This window comes from Hirundo rustica, chromosome 17, assembly GCF_015227805.2.
Source record: "Hirundo rustica isolate bHirRus1 chromosome 17, bHirRus1.pri.v3, whole genome shotgun sequence".
NCBI classification, from domain to species: Eukaryota; Metazoa; Chordata; class Aves; order Passeriformes; family Hirundinidae; genus Hirundo; species Hirundo rustica.
Genome location: NC_053466.1, coordinates 9,008,361 through 9,034,469, shown reverse-complemented (window position 1 = coordinate 9,034,469; position 26,109 = coordinate 9,008,361). Strand labels below are relative to the sequence as shown.

The 26,109-nt window shown below is 40.2% G+C and overlaps 1 long non-coding RNA gene across 1 annotated transcript in view; it reads right to left on the bottom strand.

Annotated features, from left to right (window-relative positions):
- The window catches only part of LOC120760575 (uncharacterized), a 58,787-nt gene that overhangs the window by 19,748 nt on the left and 12,930 nt on the right, over window positions 1–26,109 (bottom strand). Inside the window, exon 2 of the long non-coding RNA XR_005703405.1 lies at window positions 22,260–22,363. This is a non-coding gene — a long non-coding RNA (uncharacterized LOC120760575). The remainder of the gene's footprint in view (window positions 1–22,259; window positions 22,364–26,109) is intronic.

The window sequence follows — 26,109 nt, the reverse complement described above, 5'->3', positions numbered from 1 at the left end:
CTGCTCGGCAGGGGAAATCCAGATGGGGAAAATAAAACACAGCAAAGGATACTGAATGCATAAGGGTTGTGCCTCTCTCCAGCTCACTCTCCACTTGCCCTCTGCCAGCTCTCACCCCAATTTAGCAACTATTAATAAGCTAAAGCATGGAGCTTTGGCAACAGCCTGGCTCTTTGCAGCTAAACCTTGTAGGTTTAATAATCCCATCATAGTTTATGTTCCAAATTGTATTTCAAGGTTTAATAACTGGTGCACCAAGAGACTCTGGAAAGTTTTTGAGAAGTTGGTTTCTTTTAGCCAGTCAGGAATTCAGAATGGGCAAAGAAAGAGTGAACCAGTGATGCTGATGATCTTAAAAGTTTTTTCCAATCTAAACTATTCCACGATTCTATTGCTCATGATGGTCATCATCCAGGAACTTTTACCCATTCCTAGATAAGCTACCAAAGTAGGATTATGGGACAAGGTCACTGGATTCTTCAAGAGATCAATAATGTATTCAAAAACAGGTGAAGACAAAAAATGGACACTCAGCTCCAGCACAGTATTTCAAAACAGATAAAAAATATAAGATCCCAGATAATGAGAGTTACTAGATAAGAGAAAGTCATGATGTCAAGCAGCGGGGAACAAGCAAGAGAACCCAAAGTCAGAGACTGAGCAGTTGGAAGGGATGAAAACCTCTTTGTATTCAAACAACAAAATTGAAAAGATAGAAAAGATCTAGTAATTTTATTATGAAAACATTTGGGGTTCATAAAGAACATTCAACTCCTAACTCAGCTGTAATCTCAGAATTTTTCAGTACTTTAGTTTCCCAAGGGGCTGATTCCTGTATCTCTTCTAGTAACAAATCTTTTTCATGGCACAGCAGGTAAGATACAAGTTGTTTAGCTTACTGTTCCGAATCTCAATTGTAAGCATTAATTCTGAGCACTGTCAAACTGAGGTTTTGGATGCATCTGATGAGTTGTTTTTGAAAGTAATTCAATGGTTCTCCCCACTGACGCACAACTGCAAAACATCAGCTGATTTACACTGGTAGCTCACTGTAAGTCAGGAATAAAAGATTCTCCAGCACCACAGTTGGTGGATTGGGACAATGGGCTTCTTTTGCCACCAGCAGGAAGGAGCTAAAAACGCTCAAGGTGCCCTCATGTCGCTGCTTTCATGGCTTTCCTTGCCACTTGTCTCATTCTGCCACCTGCTCTTTCTTTTCACCTTACAAAGCCACATGTTCATTCCTTTATTTCCTTCCTGTTCCCCCTCTCTTTATTATTCCCTTCTAAGTTATTTTCATAGTTTTTCCTCACATTTTGTCCCATGCTGCTCTTATTTCCACATTGCAGTTTCCCTTTCTTCCTTCTCTCTCTCTCTCTTTCTCCTTCTCTCCCCACTTTTCCCACTATCTTACTTTTCCCTTATACCTTTTTTTTTTCTCTCTTCTCCTCCCCCAGTGTGCCTGGAGCTTGAGCAGAGAGTCGGCTGGAGCCTTAATTGCTGCTCCCCTGCCTGACATCCATCGGAGATGACATCTTCTGAGCACAGAGCCGCAGCCGTCCTTTTGCATATTCCCTCTGTCTGAGCACATCAGGAGACACGTCACAAGCAGAAAGCTGGAAGCCTTCGCAGAAGCAGGGAGCCATGGAGATCACTGAAGCCAGCATGAAACATTGGAGAGGTTGGTAAACCTCGCTTCCACAACGGGTTCTTCCAACGCTTTCTGCACTGTTGGTCTCAGGCTCAGAGCATTTACAGGAACTGACATATCCAAAGTTGCACAGCAATGTTACACCAGGGTTTTTAAACAAAACAAATGTTTGCGTTCAACTCCATTACAGCTTCATGGCTCCCTGTGGGAGGGTGACTTTCCAGTAATTGAGCAAAGATGGTATTTCATAGCGTAAGGGACACTAAGTACTTGCACCATTTTAGACCTGATCTTTGACTGCAAGAAGGAGCTGCTCTCACCACAGAGAAAGGAACAGCACAGGCAGCTGCAGCCATGCACTCAATTCCCAGACCTGACACCGGAGCCTCCATACATTCCTTCCCCAGAAGATGCAGGCATGTGCACTTCAGCTCTTGCTCCCACATGGCCTTTCCCCAATTATTTAACTAAAATAGTGATTACAGTGTCAGCACCTTCCCTATCGATTGATTCTCTTCTAGTTTCTCAGCTATTTAGCTGAATTAGCTATTCAACTCCTTTTACCCCACTTTAATCCTGCAAATACACTTCTCCCCAAATCCTCATGGATTTGCAGATGAAATCCATGAACTACAAAAGTGCCAGCATGTCAGTTTGGTTCACATCAGCAAATGAGAAGGAACTTCCAGCAATGGCTAGAAGGACTGAAACTCACAATGTAGTTCATGCAAAACTGCTTGAACTTTGATCCTAACAAAGTTTGGTCTACCACTCTAAATTGTAGAGAGGAGTACAAGAAATAAGAAAATCCTGTTGTCCAAGTCCTGTGCAGTATTTCTTTAATATCAGCCTTGGCTCACACACATAATCAGGCACACCAGTAATTGCTTTTGGTTTGCTAAAGTAGCACCTTAAAATGCTTGCAGAAAACAGCATTTTCACCAAACAAGCAAACACTCTGTAGCAATTACAATTATTCTGTTTAATGGTTTTATCTCAATTCAGAATGTCTTAATTTGACTCCTCCTTGTGTTTAAGGCATTGTTCTCCTAGAAGTTCACTCTGTATCATCCACCATATGGGTGACTTGAATAGCTGCAAACTGTTGCTCAAACCTTCAATCTTATCTGCATGGCTCACTTCAGAACAGGAGTTCAAAGCCATAAAGGCCTGTCCTATTCACATAAGCTCAGAATTCTTCATATGTAATTTTAAAATGCACCTCCAAACTCATACAGGAACACATGATGTGCACTCTCATACACATCAACAACTGCATGTGGTTCACATTATATGAGAATCAAGAGTGGAGCTTAGAGCAAGAAAATTTCTGTATTTGGTGCCTCTGAGGCATTTATTTTAAGATTTTACTTAAATGGACCACAATTGTCACACTTTCAAAAAACAAAACAGTAAGAAATGGATAGTTTCAGTGTCATGTTAAAAAAATCAAGTGCCAAAATGCCCATGTTTCAGTTAACCACCACACAGCAAGACTTTATTTCAGGATTTTCAATGTGTTCACATTTCAAACCTTTTACTCTTCTGTGTTTTCTGTGTTATTACACAGAGACAATGCAGTTAAGAACACATCATGCTGTGCAGGCGTAACACTGCTAAACACAGACAGAGCAGGAAGGACTTCCCAGAGCAAGGTAAGTGTCCTCAGCACCACATTCCATATGAAACCACTGGAACATCAAGAAGGGAAATCAATGTGCTGTATGACCACAGGCAAGTTAAGAACTCATGTTTCCTGGCTCACAAGTCACTCTTTGTTCTCATCATACAGGCACTGTAATTGCTCCATTGCACAGAGACTTAGGACTGAGGCTGCTGTTTTGAACACTAAGTTTTTAGTCTGCCCACCACTACTGCTCCCTTTTTATTAAAAATTACCCAAATGCAGTTAAAATACTTGCAAGGTACTTGAAGTGTGTTTACCTTACCTAGCTAACAACTGCACCAGGTTTACGCAGTTCCGTTACTAAACAGGCTTAGATGCTGTAAATCCTCAAAATAAAGAAAAGTAACAGTGAAACTCACCACCTGGAACCCAGAAACCTCAGCCAACCAGAACTGAAGCCGCCTACAGACTCTTCCATGTTCTCTTCATGCTAACCTGTTCTGGGAAATTACACCTACCAGCGCAAGACACCACCCCATTATTCACTGCCTCTTAAATGGGAGCTGCTGTCCTGAAAAATAGATCCTCAGACACCACAGGCTCAAATCACAGATTTTCTCTGTGCTACAGAAAAATGCTATGACTGGTACATAAACCTTACTCTTTGGTCAATAAAAACTTGATCTTGCAAGATGCAGCCACTCTTCCAGGCTCCCTCAATCCTCTACAAATCTCACTGGCTCCCAGAGTTCCAGATGTATAGTGCAATTTTAAAATGGCACACGTATAAGAAATAAAAACCTGCCTTCCCCATTTAAAACTGTTACATGGGACAAGGGATTTTGATTTCAGCAGAAGTGTTTGTTTACAACCTATCAGACAGAGAAGGATTTCTGTAACTTGCTTAAATCACTGGAATAAAAGCAGACAAGATAACCAGGAAAAGGGTTCCTGAATGAATTACTGTGAATTTCCAGGCTGGCCCAGGAAAAGCAGTTCCAGGTTTTAGAGATAAGGCAGCCATGTACATATAAAATGGGAAAAAAAATGTTAATAAAGAAAAGAAAACAGGGAAGTATGGAGTCTCAATGCCAAATTCAAAGGAGAGCCATACTGGATGGGCACAAATGAGCACAGAGAGTGGTTTCAAAGTAAAACTCAAAGTGTGTGTAGTATGCTCACGTGCTTGTACATTACTACACAGAGATCAGAGCACACCACCCCAACTCAGTATGTGCCCTCCCTTCTGTGATGATGTGACACATTACCTGAGCACACACACAGCCATTTCATGGTATATGAACCTGAACAGACCGGTCTGATTTGACTCACTGAGGGTGACAAAGGAGAGGACAGTAAACAGTTTGTCATACTGGGAGTAATTGGCAGGGGTTTTATTCCCTCCATCCTAACAAAAAAGTTACTTGGTGCTAAAGGACGGGCCAAGGAAGCACCAAATCATGGGTTTGCTGATCAGCTGAAGTAAGTACAAGATCATGGGCAAAGACTGAGTTTTAACAATTTTAAAACTTCTTCCCTTCAACCAGAAGATTTAAAAATTTTCAACAAGGATTGTTACATTGGAAAAATTGCAATCGCCTTTCATGGCTTTGCTTTATAAAGTTCTAAGTCATTAGGAAATTTGATTTTTCCATCTTCTCTAAGATCTGTATTAAAATCAGTAACTCACTCCTTGTAAATTCCCTCTAAAGAAGCCAAGGTGGGAAGCTTGCCTAGCTGCACACAGAATGGGATGTATTCCCTGTTGTTTATCTGGAAGTTAGCACAGATCCTTCCTGTCACAATTCTGCGCTCCTAATCACAACTCCACATTTTAAACACTGCATGCAATCATCTGTTTGAAATCTCAACCAAGCAAAACTGGTGCTGTATTTTTGACAGGGAAAACCATACTCATTTACCTCTATTGTTTTTAATCCTGTCCTAAAGGACAATTTGAATGTCAGTTATTTGAATTGTTTCACTAATTATTATTCAAGTATTTTTGCTGAAATTTGTGTCCCACAGCAGAAGTGCCCACTATTGTTCCACAGGCTGGTATGGAAATTGCATGCAAATTCCAAAAAGGAATGGCCCCACCCTATTCTTTCTTTTTTTCTCCTAGCTGTAGCATGTATCAATCCTTCCATCTAAATCAATACAGATCTCCATAAACAGGAGAGCCAGGATAACGAGAAAGGAGGGATCTTTCCCTGGCATTGTTGGCTCAAAAGGCTCAAATAACTCGTGGGAGAGGGAGTGTGCGCATACACACACACTCCACACTCTGTCTCAGCTGCACAGTTCCCACAGCTCCAGCTGAAGCTTCTCAACAGAAACTTCTGTTTTCATACTCAGGATGTAGATTTTTGTTTTGACAGCAGTAACCAAAAAAGGAAAGCGTGAAGACAGCTCAAGAGAAAGACTATTCAATATCACAGTCAATAAGAAGGGACAGACTGTGTGGTGTATTTTGCATATTACCCCCATAAAATTCTTTCATTTCAGTGTAGCAGCTACAGAACTCCCCACCTTCTATTCCACAACAGGATTCCCTTTCCAATGGCTTCATCTGCAGGTCAGGAAGGAGAGACATGAACATGAGTCATCAAAGAATTTGGCTGCCTGTGGCTTGTGCTGGTGCAGGCTAGAACCTGGGTGGAAGGTGCCAGTACCAGTCCCTTGGCCTTTTCCTTCACCAGTATCAGCTCACCTACATAAACTGAAGATAAGTGACAGCAGTAAGTCAGATACACTCCAAAAATCTTGAAATCCCCCTATTCACTTAATCATGTGCAGAATCTAACTGCCTTTCCCACTCACTCATCCTAAACCTTACATTCTTGCTTACCTACTGCATGAGAAAAAGCGAAACCACTGATCACTCTTGCCTGCCATATTTTCCATGGTTTAGGATTTGAGCAGTCAGTGACCCTCAACTTCAGCTGTGTGTGAGTATCTGACAGATCCAGGGTGCTTCCAGCCTGGCAAACTGGTTTGTGAAGACTCAACTGGGAACTGGTCATCAGAGATGCTCATGATGCTCCTTGTCTACAGGGAAAACAAGCCACAAAAATGAGACCAGAATTTTGTTGTTGTTGTTGTTTCTCGGGCTTTAATTTTAAAATTGCAAGCTACTCACAGACAAAAAAGGCAGCTACGGTTTCATGCAAATTCAGCATTACAGGACCACTATTATGGAGGAAAAATATCCTCAGGTGGCATAAGGAAAGGAAGAGATTCTTGAAATAAACCACAGCACTGACAAAACCATTGAAAGGCTTTGAAGACCTTTGTATTTAGGAAAGGGCTGCAGGCAGATGCATACAGTAAAGCCTAAGAATTTCTCAGAAATACATTGAGGTGATTAGTTCAGTCAACTCAGTCAGGCTGGAAGACCAAGACCACACAGAGGGATGTTTGCCTGGGACGCAAGCTCCAAAATCCTTGCTTAAAGTAATGACAAAAGATAATATGTTAGTTTAAGGAGGATCCTCATTCTCCTACTGCAGCGAAACTCTCAAATCAGCACTGACACCATAGCAGAGATAGCATTTGCATCCTGAAGGCAGGCAAAAGTTAAGTTTCTCAAAATCTAAAAAGGAGGAAGAAAAAATTCAAGAATCATCCAGAAAGTAGAGAAAACATATCTGAATGCCATATTCAAGTTAGCCTAATTTTACTTTATTTTTTACTGATATTTTACCGGGTATTAGGGGGAATCCTGTGCAAACACTAAATGGTGCTTATTCAACAAGAAAAAGCCCATTACAATGGACTGACCCATTTGCTGTACTAGCTCCAACCTACAGCCTGCCTTCAGCAGGATCAAAGACCTGAGTGAAACAGAGAAAAACAAAACTAATTAAGTAAAATTACCAGGCTTAAAATGATTCAGAAGTGCAAATGCTAAGGTAATGCTAATCCTTTCCTACAGTAAATCTCCTTCTTATAGTATGGGGATCTTCACTTCTACTGCAGAGTGCCCTCAGCTCTGGAGGGACAGGGATGTACCAGCAGTTACAAGTGCCACTAAATATCCAGTCCTTATGGAATTAAGACAGGTAGTGCCATTATAAATTTTAGCACATGGTTGAACTCATGATTCTTCCCTTCAGCTTCTGTGTTTTTATCACACTAGAAAACTTCAACTAATCATTGTCATGCCCCACACTTGTCTCAATTTTCCATTCGTGTTCCCAACCTCCTCATACATCTCTGACCACTGGCAGATAAAGCTCTGCTAGAAGACAGGACTGCAGCACAAACATCAAGGCTGTCCTTGCTCCTCGGAACACATTTCCCAAAGAAGCACAGCAGCCTCATCTCCTTTTCTGCCCGACAAGTATCTGCACCTGACTGACAGAAACTAAAAACATGGTTCAGAGCAGTGTTACTGTGTTAGGACAGGCAGAGATGCACATCCATGAACTCATGGCTGATAAAAATTTGTGAGATAGCATTTTATGTTTTCACTTGTGCATGCCTACATGCAAACTATCCTTAGCTTATTCTCTGGAATAGATCTCTAAAATCCCCTTCATCTCCAACAAAAGCAACACTTCATACACAAAACATTCTTGCACTCCTATCTTCTTGAGCAGATAAAAGGAAATTTTCACTACATTTGTAATCTCATTGCTAAATACTCACTTTAAAAAAAAAAAATCAGCTGGTGTGAAATAAGGGTTTATTAAGTCACCATCCATGGGGATCATATGAAATGTCAACCTCCAATCCATCCCTCTCCTCTTGCTCTTCCTGCCCCCCCCTTCTCTTTCACTCCCTTCTTAACCCCTCCCTGGCTCCTCTGAGCTCCCCATCCCAGCCAGAGCAGCTAAAGACATTACTGACAGACACAAAAGGCGGCAGAAATCAAATAAAAGGCAAACACAGCAGCCGCAGGTCAGCCTTGTATAAATATTTATGCTGGAGGAAGGCTCAGTGCCTGAGTAATGACCTTGTGGCTGGTATTAATAGAGATAATGTGAGTCTGTAAAGACATGCTGCCAGAGAGAGGGAGAATTTGGAGGGTTATAAATCTCTGCATCAGGCTGCAATGCTGGCTGACCTTTACACTGCTCTCTCTCCTGCCTTCCATCTTTCTTCTTCTTTCTTTCAATAAGCGAGAGATTGGTAGAGCGCATTAGGAAGGGGAGGAGTCCCCAAATACAAACCATTTGCACAAGAGGACTTGATGCAAGTCAGAATTCCCAAAGCAACAAAAATCGGAGCGAGGGATCCAATATGTGCAGTGTTTATCTCCATGACACATGCAGACCTGCACAGATTCCCCTGTGCACACATCTCTGTGATCAAAAACCTTGGATAAAAATATGCGCTTATACTTTCCATGACTTGTCAGAATGCATGTAAATGTATATATGCATCTCTATACGTCTATATCTATGCAAATATACATATATACAGAAACTCGCTGTACCAAATATATGGATGATCCCAATAGTAATCTGCACTCTCTTATAACTATATAACAATCATGGCAGAGAAGGAGAGCTGCAAAGAGCAGCTTTAATGAAAATTTAAGGCCCCACTGAGAGAGATTGGAGTATCTTCTGAATTTCTGCCACATACAGACCTGCAACAAGAGGTTTCAGTAGCAGATGAAGGAGAGGTAGGAGCAAGGTTTTGATCCAAGGTACAAGACATCAACCTCAAGCACTGCTGTCTCTTATTAAAAGCTGCTCCTACTACCACCTAAGCTCCAGTGGAAATCTCCAAATTATTATAAAGTGACTAGGACTGAGATCTGAAACAGCCACAACAATTCCCTCTTGGATGAGCATTACTGGGCCATTAGTCTTGAGTCCCTAGAAGATTAACCCTTTGGCTTTCATCATGTATCATATCATCTGTGCTTCAGGCAGGTACTCAGAAACGCATGCTATGGAAAACAGCAGCATTCAAACTACAATTTGGGGGCTAAAAGATGGAAGAGAGAAAATAACAATTTTGTGGGATTTGCTCTCTTTCCTCTGTAACACTTGAGTAAAAAGAAAGTGAAAAACCACAGCAATGTGCACAAAGTTCCATTTGATAGGCACTTAGTCTTCAATATAGAATTATGTCTCTTGGATTTTTCTTCTGAAAGAAACCCCCAACCAGCCAAGCTTATTAATATTTGATAAGAAAGTAATTTGGTAGAAACAGGCTCCACAATCTTTTTAATTCAAATGTCTAAATGACAACTTTGTTATTTTACTGCACAGTGACTCAGAGTTGGAGCAGGGTTTTGCTGGGTCATGTACAAAGTAAGGTACAGAAAGTTCAAACTGGGGAAAGACCATACAACAGCATTGGTGGGGAGCTGGACAGTAGAAACCTTAAAGCCTCATTCTGAGGCCCAGCAGGTACCAGCTACCTGAGAAAATGTTTCAGGAGGGGGGTAGACTGAAGAGGTGCTGCTGAGTTCTTGGAGACAGCAAAAGGCAGACAGAACCAGCCAGGCTCACTATGGCCAGGCAACTCCACCTCAATTAATCTGAAACACAGCTCACTTAAGGACACTAGAGAACGACTGCTGATGTTACTGAACGCTTCTGGCATCAGCATCACCTGATCCTCGTTCTGTGGTATTTGCCTCGACCTCTGTGTTGGCCACCTCAAGGACTCTTTCCTTGAGTTCCTGTTCATTTCTCCTCTGCACTGTTGATTTTCATTATTACTGCACTAACAGAAATCTTGACCTACCATGGCAGAATAGTGTCAACAGGTACCCAGAGTATAAACACAAGCTGTTACAAAGTCTCTCTATCTCTATTCTAATAAAGGCACAACATTAGAATTCACAAAACAATCTCAGAGGACATGGATAGTTTTTCTATTTCCATTTCATTCTGTGTGAGCTTAATTCAAAGTGTTACATGAAGACTAAAAATCAGTTCCAATAATATTGTCCACTCTGAAAGGACAAGTTGTCACCAAATTCCTGATCCATATTTCACCATTTGAATCATTTGGGATCCTGACCTTTTTCTCTACAAGGCATTTGTTCCATGTATTACTTGTTTTGATTTTTGAGCTATGCTGCAACTACCCTGTAGGTCAGGATTTGCAAGAACTTCCCTAACACATGCAGACATCTCTAGCCCAGGGATATTCCAAGAAGTCACTAAGTACGTCTGTGAAAGTTCTGATTCTTTGGTTGGTGTATAATATACGGTTAATGCCTAATTAGCCCATTCATGGATAATTCATGGTTAGATATTAACAAATGTAAGAACAAACAAGAGCTATATGCTGAAGATCTGAAATCAAGGAATGAAACATGTCATACCAAAAGGAGAATACATGATTTATTCTGGAAGACAAACATGGAGCCAGGGCCAGGCGACCACTCGGCAGCACAGAGCATCCCCACTCCAAGAAACTAAGCTTGTCAATTACCTGAGAGAGGAACTAAATGCTTGATAGCCAGGTTACAGGATACAGCAATGTAAGAAGATAAAGGTTTGTGGATTAATTCTGTCTCTTCTGAATAAGTTCTTCATAGAAAAGAACAGGACTGTGTAACAGAAAGACAGACTGGCCTCCAAGACATTTTGACTGAGAGTCTAAGACACCAGAACATCTCACTGAACAGTGGACTGGACACTCCATACCCCCCTATTTTTGGTCTGTAGGGAGCTGGATGTCACCAATAGAGCCTGTGACACACTGATATGTGCACAGCCAGATGGAGACACAAACACACCATGCAAGGATGAGGAGCATCTGAGAGGGTACACGGTCATTTCCAAACATTAGAGCCCTCTCAGCAACATTGTTTCTCTGTATAAACCCAAGTGAATGATAACAGACAGGAAAGATATCGCACAACAGAGGATCATCCCTTGTATTATACCAGTACTTTATGCAAACTGGAAGAGCTCCAAGAGGAATTTTATGAGCTCAACCCCACACCACCTCAAAGCCCAAGATAAGACTGTCACTCAACAAATGTTTGAATTATTCTGCACTTAAGTCAAGATCTAAGCAGTGGAATGAAACTTTCCTGAGCACGTTTCATTATTTTTGAACCACACTTTCATTTGGACATACAAATTTTATTCATTTCAGGGAACTGAGCAAGTCTTGCCCTACGGCTGAGCTATTTACAGAAGGACTGTTCCTCAAGCAAAAAAACTCATCTCTGAAGATCAAAAAAGGGTTTTCCTGCAAATTTAGGTAACTGCTACATATTCCAGTACCATTACATGTTTTTCTATAACATTCCAGGAAGTAGAAACACCGTAGTATTTCAGTGACCCACTACAGAGCACAAATATATACACAAATCCCCCAAGCAAAGAGAAACCAGATGCAAACTGTACAAGGCTACTCATATTGGCAGAAATCTCTCCATATAAAGTGGTTGCTGAGCAATTGAAAACAATGAATACATTCCTAAAATATGCCTACTTGTGCATAATTCATGAACAGAAACAAGCACTAAATCCATTGGATAAATTGTGGACTATGAATCGTTTGCCCTGCTCTAATTATAATTCCATTTCAGTCTACTAATGGTACCATAAACCATTTGAGCTTCACCCTTGTGGTTTATTGCCTCATTAGCTCTCCTTAGAAGTAATTAATGCTTTGTCAATTTACCTGACTAGAGGTCCCATGGTGGCTATGGGTGAGATCCAATGAACTCCATGCACCCAGCAGATCTGGAACTTCTGCTCAAGTGGGAGACTTCAAGCTCTTCGGGACCGGGGCTTTCTGGGCTCTTGTTCTACAACACCTCCCATAACAGCCCATACCTACATAAATACCTGACTACCATTTTTGAAGGCTACTACAAAGCGGACTCAAATGTACAGATTACTGCATTTCTAGGACAATGACATCAGGCAGAATTGTTGAGGGGAGGTGTGTATTACCTGAGCCAGCACTTTGCAGTGACATTGTGTTTGTTCATAAACCCTCTCATGTAAACAATCAGCAGATCTTGTGTTGATTTGTCTAAAGTTAATACCTTGAGTGTAGCTTCTTTGAAAAAACCTCTTGCTTTCACCCGTTCATCTCCTTTCCTCAGCCAGAGATCTCCTTAGTCCAACAGAGGGCAATCCCAAGCTTGGGCACAATATATATTTTCAAAATCATAGCAAGCCTCACAATTGGATTCAAACTGGACCACACGTGAGAAATTCAATAAACATCATTTGTCAGAAGCCTTTGTTGGCTCACAGCTGTATTTATTTATAGGCTCCCTTGTTATTTATTGGTCCTCATGCCCTATATAAAAGCTGTGTGAAGGAACAGTGGTCCTGATGCAGGGGGAAGGGAAGGCCAAGTGTTCTGCCGATTATATCAACACCAGAGTGTCTTTTCCAAGAGCAAACAGCTGAGCATCTACTTGATCTCCTATCCCCTTCCCACGGTCATTGAAACCAGTAACTGTCAAAGCCCAGTTCAAGTTACTTTCAATTTAGCTACAAAAATAATTTTTAAGAACTCCACCAATTTTGAAACAAAAGAGGTCTCCAAAACTGGAGTGCTATTGACTCTTCATAAATGTAGACACCCTGTGTAGATGCTAAAAACTACAGGGTCTTCTCACCCAATGTACAGGATCTTCTGTACCACAACCCTCTTCCCTGTCAGTTTATCAAACCTTCCATTGGGCAAGATAAAGGATGTAAAGCTCAACCAAGGTCATTGTACTGTGAAGAATAACATAGCACTGGTTCTGTGCCTTCTGCTTATTACCTGTTTTGTACTAGACCCTTGAATTCAAGGTTTCAAGCGGACCCAGACTGCTTTAAATTACTCTGAAGCCCAGGAATATTATGGCCAAGGGGGCTGAATATCTTTGTTACTAAATCTGCCTGTTCTCTCTGGTGGCTGAAATAAAACCTTGACAATGAGAAACCTAAACCTTTTTGAACCATTTAGGGGAAAAGAAAAAAAGAAAAAAAAGAAAAAAAGAAAAAGAAAAAAGAAAAAAAGAAAAAAAGAAAAAAAGAAAAAAAAGAAAAAAAGAAAAAAAGAAAAAAAAGAAAAAGAAAAAAAGAAAAAAAGAAAAAAAGAAAAAAAGAAAAAAAGACAAACCTTGTCAATTTGTTCCCGGCACAATATAATATAAACCTCAGAAAGAACTGCTGAGCATTTAGAGGTGGAGTAGGAAGGGAATTTCCCAGATCTTTTCTTTATAACACACCGCAAAGAAAGTTAGGGCCCAAAACCATAAATTCTAACATATTTATACCCACACACCCTATGGACAGCATTTAATTCTGCACACCCACAAAGAATACTCAATACTTTATAGTTCTTTGCTTCAAAGAGTTGGATCCATGGTACAAATCAACATAGCCTTATTATAGTGCCATTAACAACAAAACATACCTGCCAAGAAGCCAACCTATTAATTAATCAAACAAATTCATTTGGAGTTTCCACTAAGGATTACATAGTAGTTTGAAAAATTAGTAGGACACAATAAAACAACCACACAGTTATCATTCCCTCACCAAGCATTTTAAATCTTGGGTGTTCTTCTCCTTATGCCCATATACTGAATATAGAAACTGTAACAGAAAGAATATTCTTAAACAGAAAAAAAACCCCTCAAGCTCAAGAGACACTCCACAATCCATACTTTGATGGAACAAAGAAAAAGTAGCAATTATATTGGATGTTATTTCCACCCAGAGAATCCTAAGCAGTGAAGAAATTTCCAAGTTACAGAACAAGAACATCTTTTATACTCTTCAACAGATCTGTAATTTCTTGTAAGATATTGTTGCCTTTCCAGTGGACTGTTCCCATTTGAAGAGTCATTAAATACCCTTAAAGCAGATGCTGATTGCCCTCAGAAACAGAGAGTTTGGAAAAGACACCGTGGTTGGAAATACGCCATCTGAAAATCTAGACATGCTCCCAATGAGGTACACAGCAACCTCAGCTACCAGTGGATCAGGTCAGATGAGCTGCTCCTATGAGCCAGATGCTGGTGTCAGTCTCACGAAAATCCACTGCAACTCCACTGCAGAAATGGGCAACATTCCAGAGGTATCCTAATGGGACTAAGATCATAGACCTGCCTTCTGCTAGGAAACTGTTTTGGCTTACTTTATATACATCCCATTGAATATGAATTACATCTCCCTGCCATTCCATTCCCATTAAACTGATTTCCATGAAATGCAATCTTTGTTTCTTAAAGTTTATGGAATTCTTTTTGGCCAAAATACGTCAAGCCTTGTTCTTCTGGAGACTTAGTGGCAGTTCCTGTATTCCCTACTGCTTGTATCTGTTGGCAGGAATTGGCAGCAATACACAAACGTTCTTTGGCTAGGATGTGGGAAGGCAGGAGCACTGTTTGAAGAAACACTGGCTGGTAAAGCTTCATGTTGTCTTTGGCAGGTGTGCATTTTGCTGTAACAAAAGGCTTAGGCAGGCTCTGCCAGAGCAGTGTGGCCTGGGATGTTACTTGGAAAGGGAGGCAGCAGAAGGCCTTGGTGTGTTGCTCAACAGGAGAAAGGACTCCTTTTACAAGGGCTGATTCTGTGCTAATAAACAGTGTGGCACACAGAGCAAAGACAGACTTTTCTTCCATGAATTACCAAACCCAAGGCATTCCCAGTGATGCCCAGCAGAAAGGGAATACCTGCAGTGATGCAATCTTACAGGCATAGCTTCCTGGTTTACACACACTGCCTCAAATGCCAAGAAATATCTACATTCTCCATAGCACAAATCTGCTCCCAGAATGAACCTTTGAGTCAATGTGGCACTTTCCATCACTAACTCAGGAGTTCCCCACTTGAGTCCACTCAAATTTAAGCATCCAGAGAACTTAGAAATGCCCTCTCCCATATCTGCAAAACTGATGTGTAAATTCACAATTGCATGATTTTGAAAGTCAGTCACAGGACTTTAAAAACAATGAAAAAAAATAAATGAAGAGCAAGCAGTCCTTTTGGATTCCAAAAGAACAAAGTGGGGACTATTTTTATCCACCTTCTCTTTTTTTCAACCATTACTATACTTCGGGAACACACTTTCAGGCTATTCTCTACCAAGACCAGCAATATGACCCTTTAGTTAATGATAAGGTTTTAATGAAATTCCAAAGTACAACACACCCGAGGTACTGAAAGATTTAATAACACTAAGGCAGATGCAAAACTAACATCACGTTTTCTTGTCAAGCCAAAAGAGATGACAGTAGCTCACGTGGACTTAATTTTATTTGGTTTGCATACCCTGCAGGGCAATTAAATCACTCAGTTTGCAGGCTGAACACTGCATGAAACTATACATAAGACAGATTCTTGACTGAAATTACATGAAAGTTATACACTGAAAGATCTGAGCTTGGAGCTTCAGCTGCAATCTTGTAACCTAACTTTGTCTTCTCCTAGTAGTAGGAAAATATGTCAGAAAACAGGACAACAATGCAAGAGGAGCTGGAAATAAATGCATTAATGTGGACAATATCAGTATATTACTTTTTTTCACCTGTGTTTTACCCCACCAGGGAATTAAATGTCTTTGATAAGACAGTGAATAATTCTCCCGTAGAAATTACAAGGGCAAAAGGAGGCAGAGAACATGAGCAAAAGTTCAAGCTGTAAATTTAATCTGCATGCAGTTGCTAGTGGATTTTTAACGACCCCACAAAGAAGTAGCCACTGTTTGAGGTCTTTTAATGACAGCAATTGCCAGTCATCAGTGTGTTTGTCTGTCAAATAAACAACACTGTTTGGTTTAGGGGTTTTTTTGTTTGGGGGTTTTTGTTTGGTTGGTTGCTTTTTTGGGTTTTTTTTTTTTTTGTACAGAGGGAGGGATGGAGACCTGGAGACTACTATTATCCTTGTTATTCAGAATATCAGATGCTGTCACAAATTATGCAGACATGAATACTGGTTTTCTGGACCTCCCATAGCAAACAGCACAAAGGATTCTAATATATTTTAGTGCCAGCCACTACCAGTAATGCTATTAAAAATAAGTGTACAGACATAGCACTTATTTTGTCTTTTTAAGCTAGCACTTGTTGCTGGATGAAAGCAGATGAAAGAGTTAATTTACCACCATGTTAAGCCAGCCTCAAATACAATTTTTGGCAGGGGCTTCTTAACAAGATGTTTGAGGAAGCAGATCCAGCAGTAGAATGAGCTTGCAAGCAGTTGGTGTCATAACGCCTCAAGTGAGTCAGAGATCTCTTTGTCTGAAAGCTTAAGTTCCCTTTGTCTGAAGGAAAGACTTACGCACACATTTTCAAAAGCAGCAAAGTAATTAAAAGACAAATTCCTTTTGAACTCATCAGCCCACACCACACAAGCCACTTTTTACCTATCTCTTCCCTACGGTTACTTATATTATTGGTTTCCATTAGCTAAACAAAGTCCGTTTGGATGTAGGTTTGCAAACAACCCACCTCTCCCCTGGCCTGTACCCTGAGTTTACTGCTCACAAGTAGCTGAGAGAGGATAGCAGACAAATATGTTTCCTGGGGTAAGAATAGAGAGGACTGGGATGATCCCAAGGTCAGTGCTTTCCCAGGAAAACACTAACCAAACCCTGTAAACAAAAGTTCCACAGTGAATTTCAGGCTCCATAAGAGAAGAGCTGGTGGCCAAGCTAAGAGGCATAGAGTGCATACAGCAAGGAAAATTTGGTCTGAGGGGATGGTTAAAACCTTACAAACTATTAATTCAGACATGCCATAGTCCAATATATTAAACATATTTATACATCCATCTCCACTGAAATCAGTAAGAGACAGGTACCTGATTATATTCAAAGAACTGGGATTCCATCTGCTGACTTTTAATGAGACTCAAACTCGTGTGTTGCTCATGGGAACAGTACATGGAGCCTGGGGAAAATGACCTGGGTGCCCTTGAAAAGGTCGCTCTGCTCAACCTTTAGCAAAAAAAGGGTCAATTTCCAAATGGGAGGTAGTGAGGAACCATGGTGTTCAACAGGAGTTGTGTAGATCAAAGCCTGCAGGTGAATGCACTGGAAGCTGGTTTTTACTCAGAGGATCCAATTTAAGGCATTCTTCTGGTATGACAATACTGCTACTGAAAATACACCTCCTCACCAGGCAGCATGTGGAGAGAGGACCAGTCCTTGCCTGGAACACCCAGCCTTGCAACGCTTTCCTTCATTCACAGAGATTGGATCCCTCAGAAACTCAGGCTGAGTGCTACAACACTCCCAGGTGCCAGGTCAGCTCCTACAGAGATGCTGAGCTCCTAGCAGCCAGTGTGAGGAACAAGGAGGTTCACATGACACAGGTCCCACAAAATCCCCCACTTTTCTTTGTCTCACTCAGGGCTTCTGCTGACTCTGCATCCTGGTGCCCCTCCTAGAGCACAAGAGACAGTCTGACCTTCCTTAAGCCTTCTTCCAAATGACTTTATGAGGCATAGAGACTGGTATTAATTACATTTTTTTGAAATTCTAAAAAGTACAGTGAACTATACTTCCCTCTAGCCACCCCCCGGCTCTCGCTAGCTCAGTTATTCAGGGGTTTTAGGGAAATATATTTCCAGAGAGACAGAATAAAGATTTCAAAAGAGTGGCTCTCACCCCCAGCTTCCGTCCAAGCTTTATTCTCGATGTGATGTTCCAGGACGCCGAGGAGAGAGAGCAAACCAGGAAGAAACAGGGGTATATCTAGTTCTGGGCCAAGGAAGGATATTGGCCCTGAGCCAATAGGGTCAGGAGTAGGTATGATAGGGAAAAAGGGTTAAACTACATAGCACAGGCTTCAGGGGGATTCTGAGGGGAAAAACCATTCCTCAGAGGAACACAACAGTACAGGAATTACCCTTCATGTCTAACAAATACCTGAGTAAAACAAACCTTTTGTGGGCAGCTGTGAAATACCTCAACCATCACAAAATATTCATAATAACCCTTTATTGTCACAAACAGAACAGCACATTTGTTGATAAGGATCAGGTGTGTGGAATGGTGCAGAGAAAGTATATCTCTTGGGGCACTAAGAGGTGGTTCTACAACTGTAAGGAGAAATGAGAGAGGAACAATACAGCCAGCAGTTCCCTTGGCAAACCTCAACTTTCACTAGAGTGTTTGCTGTGCCAGAGGCAAGGTGGCAATCACACCATGTCCTTACCTCGAAGGGGTGTGAGGTGAGCTAGTTAATGTCTGCAGAGTCAAAACGGACTGTTATTGCTGGGGTATTATGTCCTACCAAGTTTCTCTGCGCAGTAGGACAGGGAACACTGAGCGGAAAATTGCAAATGTAATAGCTGAAGTTATTCACTTTACAAGTTACCTCAATGTTTTTCTTTTCAGCTGTCAAAGTGCTTTATAAAAAGCAGCTCAGCTAAGCAACTCTCACCCTCTACAATTTGGTTTTGTTTGCTTCCTAGCCTGGAAATGGGCGTCTCCTTGTCTTTATTTCATTTCCAAGTCAAGCCTGAAAAGAAAAATGCTTGTAGAAAAATCCTGTAATTACTGGATCTGATTTTCATTTGAACTTTTGCTTCATTTGTATGGTACCAACAACTTCTGAAATTCAATGAAACTAATGTAATTACAATTTATATGGAAGAATGAGTGGGAAAGTCTTTAGCGAGCACATATGTGATAGACTGTATGTCCATAAGAGAAAAAAAAGTACCTACAGGAATAATACAGAGTCATTGGAACTGTAATATATGAACCAGCTTTCCTGAAGAACCCAGCCTCCATTTGGGCATTAAAATAAGTGGCTAGATTTTCAAAACTCCCTAGCTTCCACCATGCTGAGCAATTTTGATTATCTGGCCATAAAAATGTCTCAGTGAGAACTGCTGGGTGCCAAGCACTTTTGGAAATCTGGGCTCAATTGTGGGCTCTGAGCATTTAAGAAACCACCAGCTACAAACATAAATAGTGGTTGTATGAAGCGATGGGTGAAAGTCATGTAAGAGGCATATAAGTGTTTGAGAGTATGCATATTTTCTTAGCTTCCCTTAAACATCTATTCTGCATCCTACTCCTGCATGTTACCATGCAAAAAGACACAATCATGTTGCAAGTCTTTCTTCTGAAATGAAAACAAGCCTCAAAATTCAACTGTGTCCTAAATAAGTTCTGCTTCAAGGCATAATCTCACAGGTAAACTATGAGGATGCTCCTTAATTTTCTGTATTCATGATGCAGGATGGTGCCAGCAGAGTATAAACTTAATTACCATTGCAGGAGGAGTCATAAAGGCGTTAAGAGCAAGACTATGACAGGCAAGTTCATCACACATCTGAAAGTGACACTTCCTTTCTAATCCCACCAGAAAAACAAATACACAAAAGAACTAATATGATTGGAAACAACAAACACTGAGGTCTAACACACCAGTGAGTGCATGTTTATGAGCCAAGCAAGGCCTGCACCCCTGCTCTTTTTAGCCCCCATGGGCCTGTGTGGATTTGCTTTGCAGTTACCTGGTTGCCTCAGATGCCAGCTCACCAGAGCCCAACTTCTCTGGACAGGTCTGGTAAAGCCAACTCTTTCAGCAATGACATTTAAAACTTGTCAGTCACCACCTCCTTCGTTCCAAGCTGTGTAACCAAAATGGAACCGAAAGAGCATCATGTGATCTACATGGCCAGTGGCATAAAAAATGTGAATACTTAAGAAAAGCCTCTGTAAACTGTTTATAAACAACTTACAGCTTGAAATATATTCATATGCAATGTTCGTTAGTGTTTCCCAGTGACAGGTATAATTAGATAAATGTTTATGGAATATTGATAGATACTATTTGACAAAATTGTCAACATTTTTCTTAAAAATAGTTTTCCCAGATCAATTTGCAGCTGTATTACATGAATGTTGTACTTAACTCCATCATCTTTAATAATCTACGACAAAGTGAGTAAATATTAGCTGATTCAGAAAGCTGCAAACCGTTTGCTATCGCTTTATGAAGAGATACTTTCTACTAACCCTTCCTGCCAAACACTTTGATTTTGTGGGGGGAAAAAAAAAAGAAAGAAAAAAAAAAAAGAGTGTTGCTCAGTGCCCCAAGGGACTTTGCAGCTTTGTACAGATGCTGCTAATCGCAATGGCCAGTCCAGAATCACAAAAAGAAATCAAACTCCCCACACAGAGAGAGCATCATTAAACATTAAATTAAGCTGGCATTAATTAGCAAAGCATTGGCTAGTAATTTAATGAGAAAGGTGGACACAGAGAAAAAGGGGTAAAACAGTAAGACAAAAGCTGAGTGGTAAAAGAAAGAGTGGCATGAAACATTTTCTTCAATTGCTTTTCCTGCTTTTAGAAAAGAATACACAATTCAATGAAGTGATGTGAACAAAGAGTATATTTTTGTTCCAATAAACGCTTCATTTCCCTCAAAACTGGATAGCAATGCTTCCTCTTTAAAAAGTGCCTCCTATTGACTGGTAATAGTTAATCCCCTCATTTTTACGTGACTTTGCTGGAGGGGGGTGGAGGGGAATCAGGAAAAAGGGTTTTGTTACTTATTTTACTTCCTTCACTGTTCTCCAAGAGCTTATGAAAAGTATATTTTTACCTGTACCAAGTTTTCCAACAACTGTGATTTAAATGTGCTAATGGAAATGCTGGGGAAAAAAAGGCAACTTTTACATGTGTGACCGTTTCTAAATTAAAACAATGAAACTTCTGTGGTGAAAGCTTTGGCCAGGGATTGTTTGCTCCCCTTTCCTCCAGCCCCTGCTTCTCCTCCTCTTCAGGTGCTTAAGAAATCAAGTGGCTGTTTTGTGTTTCAATGCAGTAGCTCATAAGGCAAATGGATCAGATAGTGCAGATTATGCCCTTTAGGCCTGTACAACTCAAAACAATTTTTCCTTTTTAACTGTATAAGCCAAACATTTCTTCAAAGCACAACTACTAAACTACACCAAACCCCTCTCATCTGTATCAGTCAGAGAGTAACACTCATATGCCAGAAGAGGATTGGTGCACTTCCACTCACCAGCTTTATTGAGGATGAGAAACTGTCTGAAGTTCAAGTGTGCAAAGCATTTGGAAATTTTCTCTTACTACTGCTGTAAAATGTTCTCAGTATGGACTGTTGGACAGAAGGGGCTTCTACAGCAGCATGATCTCATGTGCAGAGTGACTCAGCAAGCAATCCAAGTGTGCTCCTCAATCCAAGACAAGCTGGGCTCACAGTGCCTGCTCAGATTCCTGTGCAGTGTGAGACATCCTACATGGGAGTGCAACACAGCTGCTGCTTCTCCCATACCTGTGAACATTCAGCAACCACAGCAAAACTACAGCTCCAGAAAGGCTGTTGAAAGTCAGGAAATCCTGGGCAAACAGGCAGAGCTCAAAGTTCCTTTCCATTTATAAACAACATTTCAGGACAAATCAGATATATGGCAGCCCACATTGACAGTTATAGGGCACAGATTGCAAGTGATCCTTACTTGAAAAAAGGAGCCCTTGGCTGTCCAGCATGGATGGCCCTCCTGTGCTTTTTTAGCACAAATAAACATGCTCACACTGTGCTCCATTCTGCACAAATGGTCAGATTTTCAGAATGGCTAAGCTGTCTTTTAGGGTGACTGGACAGATTTTTGGAATGAGTTAAACCCACCTGATGTGTCCTGGATGGAGAAAATATTTTGAATCCTTATTTATTTGCCTAGGTGAGAAGTGAAACCTTCAGAAAATATGCTCTTCTAACATCAGATAACAGTCAGAAACATACTTTGTTTTGGCATCGGACAAACTAAAACCTTTTAAATCAGGCCTCACTGGTACTAGTTTACTTTCCAACTTCTAGTGGACCAGAATGTTCAAGGTAAACCATCAGTTTATCTTTTTGCACTTCATTGCTACTTTTTGCATTGAATTGCCTCACAAGTCCCATAAAAAGGAAAGGGTCAGGATGCAGGTTATTACATGTTCTTGCAGTTCAGAGCTACTCTGTTTTATCCCAGAAGCATCTGGGTTTCAATAGTGACTGATAGAATGTATCATACATAATCCTGTCCAGAGTGGCTACGGTACCTTCTCAGGAGGGAACTCTGAGGAAGCAGCGACTCCCACGATGGCTGAGCAGTAGCTGTGAGCAGAAACTGCAGAGCTCCACACCCCTTTCATTCAGTGAAGACCTACAGAGACACAGAAATTCACACAGTTGCTCCCAGCATTGTGCACTACTGACTTCAAGCAGATTTCTCAGGAGGAAAAGAGAACAGGTCTTTTGCCTCTTCCCTGTCTGGGCTTTTATCACGAACTTTTCCCACACAGACCTCACCAGGCTGCCTCTCCCAGGCCTGGCTGGTTTCCACTGCACTGCTTAAGAGAGAGGGGAAATTAAAATACCAGGGGTTAAACTTGCAAGTACTTTCTATCTAAATTACCTATGAATATATGCAGGTATCTATTTTTTAAAACGTGATCACACTACTCTCAGAAGTGAGCACATTTCCTGGCAAGTATTTTTTACACTACCAGCACAATCATGCCTATATCACAAAACAACAACAACAACAACAACAAAAAAAAAAAAAAAAAAAAGAGAAGAAACAAAAAAAAAAAAAAAAAAATCACATGAACAGAAAAGTGATCTGCCTATCCAAAGTGCAGCCTGGTGATGATTTGTTTCATTTCATTTATCTTTGTTTCATCTTTATCTCAAGAGAACAAAAAAAGTGTTTATCATCTCAGTACATTCTTTCATCCCAGATGTACTAGTGTCATAATGCTAAGAGTGGCTTTTTTTTTTTAATTGTTTTAATACTTATTAATAATAAATGTTATGGAATTTTATGTAGAATTAATTAGAGGCTCATTTTGGATGCAAAAGAAATTTTATGAGATGTGCTATATTTATGTATGGATGCTGCTGACAAGCAAAGAGAAAGGCAAAGCTATTTTTAGTGTTTACAGAAGATGAAGTTTGTGTATGTACATAAATATATGTGGCTGTAAACAACATGCAGAGGGAATTGGTTTCTTGTGGGTGCTCATCAGCATGAGCACCAAGAGACTTTTCAGAGCATCTTCAGACTCCTTTAGAGCATCTGACTTTCACCGTCCAAAAAAAAAAAAAATTACATCAAACCACTAACAGCCTTCCAAAATTTAATCAGCTATGCATTCATGCAATTTCAGTGTATAAGGCTCCATTTTATTCTGAGTTTCAGTTCTGTGTCTCAGAGTCCATTACTCTGCTCATTTTTCATTAAGTACACAATTATAAAAGTCTATTTTTGAAAATTCTCCATGCAAATGTCTTACATAAATACAAAGATACAAATAAAACCACCAAGATTTCAATTGCATCAGAAAAAAAAAACTAAGAAAAAAATATTCCTTAAACTGTCTTCTGTCATTTACTGTAATTGTTCCTCCAAACTACACTGATTTATTTGTTGCTGATTATCACACAATGTTCCTAAGCAGGGTTTTCAAAGCTATGCATAAGATTTGAAAAAAAAAAAAAAAAAAGAGAATGTGAAGTGTGGATTTAGGTCAACCAAAACAGATATCTAAATAAATGCTGGAGAATTTTGTTCAGAAAATGAAAATTATTTCAAAACTGCCCCAAATACCTATGCATTTTACATAACATTTACCCACATGGGATCCCGTTTCAATGGTTTTCAGAGGCAGCAACATCATCTGCATTTAGCAGTTAGCTGCCAGCAAAGAGCCGTGGTAGATTTGCAGTGTATATTTCTTTCCTATCTATTTTTGAACACTGCAAACATTGACGGTACCTTTGAATTCGATTTCCTCTGTCACTGGCTTTTAACCTGAGAGAAAAAGGAATATGAGCCTTCTCTCTTGTGTACTTTCATGATTTGAGATATATGGAGGCAGAGGGTCTGTTTAATGGGAAATTATTTCCTAGTATTTTCTGCCTTGCTTGGATTTCCTTTCTTTCTAGTATTTTTAGATCCCAAGATAAAAAACCCCTTGGTTTATTTGTGTTGTAAGACAATCCACCAAATAAAGCACGGATCACTGGGAGACTTTCTTCAATGAAAGGTCCAGTTTAACTGGTTCACTTTTAATTTAATGAATGGCTCTTTCCCTCAGACAAGGAGAAACCGCCACAGACATTTACAAAGACACAAAGCCAACACTGGGCTGTTTTATGTTAGTGTCTTTTCTTAAAACATTTGTTTTTAACTTGAAATGTTCAAGGCAAAACTTGCAGATACAAATCCTTCCCCTTATAGAAACAAAAGTGTTTATATAGCCCACAGTAAATAAACCCTAATTAAATGTATGCATCAACTATATTCTTTAATATAATCTATTATTTGTTTCCAGAATGTAGAATAATGTTTGATGGAGACTTATAATTAAATCTTTATCATATGGCAAATGCTATTTTTCTTTTGACTATTACATATCCTTTTCTTCTCTAGAAGGCTATCATGCCTGATAGATGCAGCTTCTTAACACCAAATCCAATACAACTTTCTGTCCTGTTCAGATGTATTTTGACGTAAAACATAACAATTTTATGCCATCAGTTGCTGCCTCCAGTTTAGTCCACTTGGTAATAACTGCATATTTCTACAAAACATTATTTCTTCTTTTCCTCCCCCTGCAAAGTTAAAATGCAAACATCTCAGCAAATATAACAGAAAGGGAGGAGGAAAAGGGGAAAAAATAAAAAAAAAAACAAAAAAAAAAGAAGAAACAAGAAACAGGCAATCTAATATAGTCCAGAATTTTTTCATTGTTTTTACAGAGGTTTACAGTGAAAAAGGAAAGAAAAAATCATATTTTTGTTTTCTGCCTTTCTAGTGGTTTGTGCTTGTTGTAGAAATAAAGTATTACAAATAGAAACCAGAGAGAAAGAAAGGGGGGGGGGGGGGGGGGGGGCGGGGGCAAGCTCGTTTAGTTTCCCTTTTTCATTTCCTTTGCTGGAATCCTGGTTTGGAACATCTGAAGACAAAAAGGATTTCAAAGTTGGATGTTTTGTTGTTGTTTAAAGGAGCCCTGAAAGCGGCCGCGGTCCCGGGTTCGTGGTGTCACAGCGGCCCCTGGAGGCCGCGGGCCGGGGCACGGCGGCGGCTCTGCCGGAGCTCCCCGATCGCTTGCGAACGCTCTTCCCCTCTTCCCCTTCAGCTGGGATCTGACCATGGCCGCTTCCCAGAGATTTTAATTTGCTACCTGTGGAACTAGCGAAGGTGGGAGCACGTGTGGAGAACTGCTCTGAGTCAGTTAAAGTCTGCATGACCAAACTGCTTTGGGTTTGTCCTTGTAGCTTAACGCCCATAATTACAGACTTCACATATGTTTTTTAAACTCTTCTGTTTAACAGAACCATACTAAAGCAGAGAAAGTGTTCACCACAAAAAGCAAAGTCCATCATATTTGTATGTAATCGGTTTTTAAAATGCACTCAATACGAACCTGGTAGTCATATACAAATCTAAATACCTGTATTACATGACTGTCAATTCCAGTTTGGGTTCGAAGTTGTGAAATTCAGTTACTTTTCTGAGAAACAAATGTATCTAAAGTGTGGAAGACTATCAGGACCCAGTCTACTGCTTCACTTAGACACAATTCACTATGCAAAATATCTTGGAGAGTGCAGACCAGAAAATGAATCATTCTGGTTTTGAGACATGAGTAACTGCTGATCCAAGTCTTTTGTTTATCTGATAAAATTGCTATAGAGGCAGAGAGACTTCATGATAATATTTTAACCTTTAAACAATTTGCAACCATTCACAAATTTGGGGCTATAGCCACAATTTTTGTTGTTATAAAATTTCAGTTATTGCCTTCACTGTTCTTAATATCGTCTAAACGCTTCCTTCCCAAACCATTCTTTTGGAAAAAGTGGATAGAAGCTCATTGCAGCAGGAAATCTGATTAAGTTTTA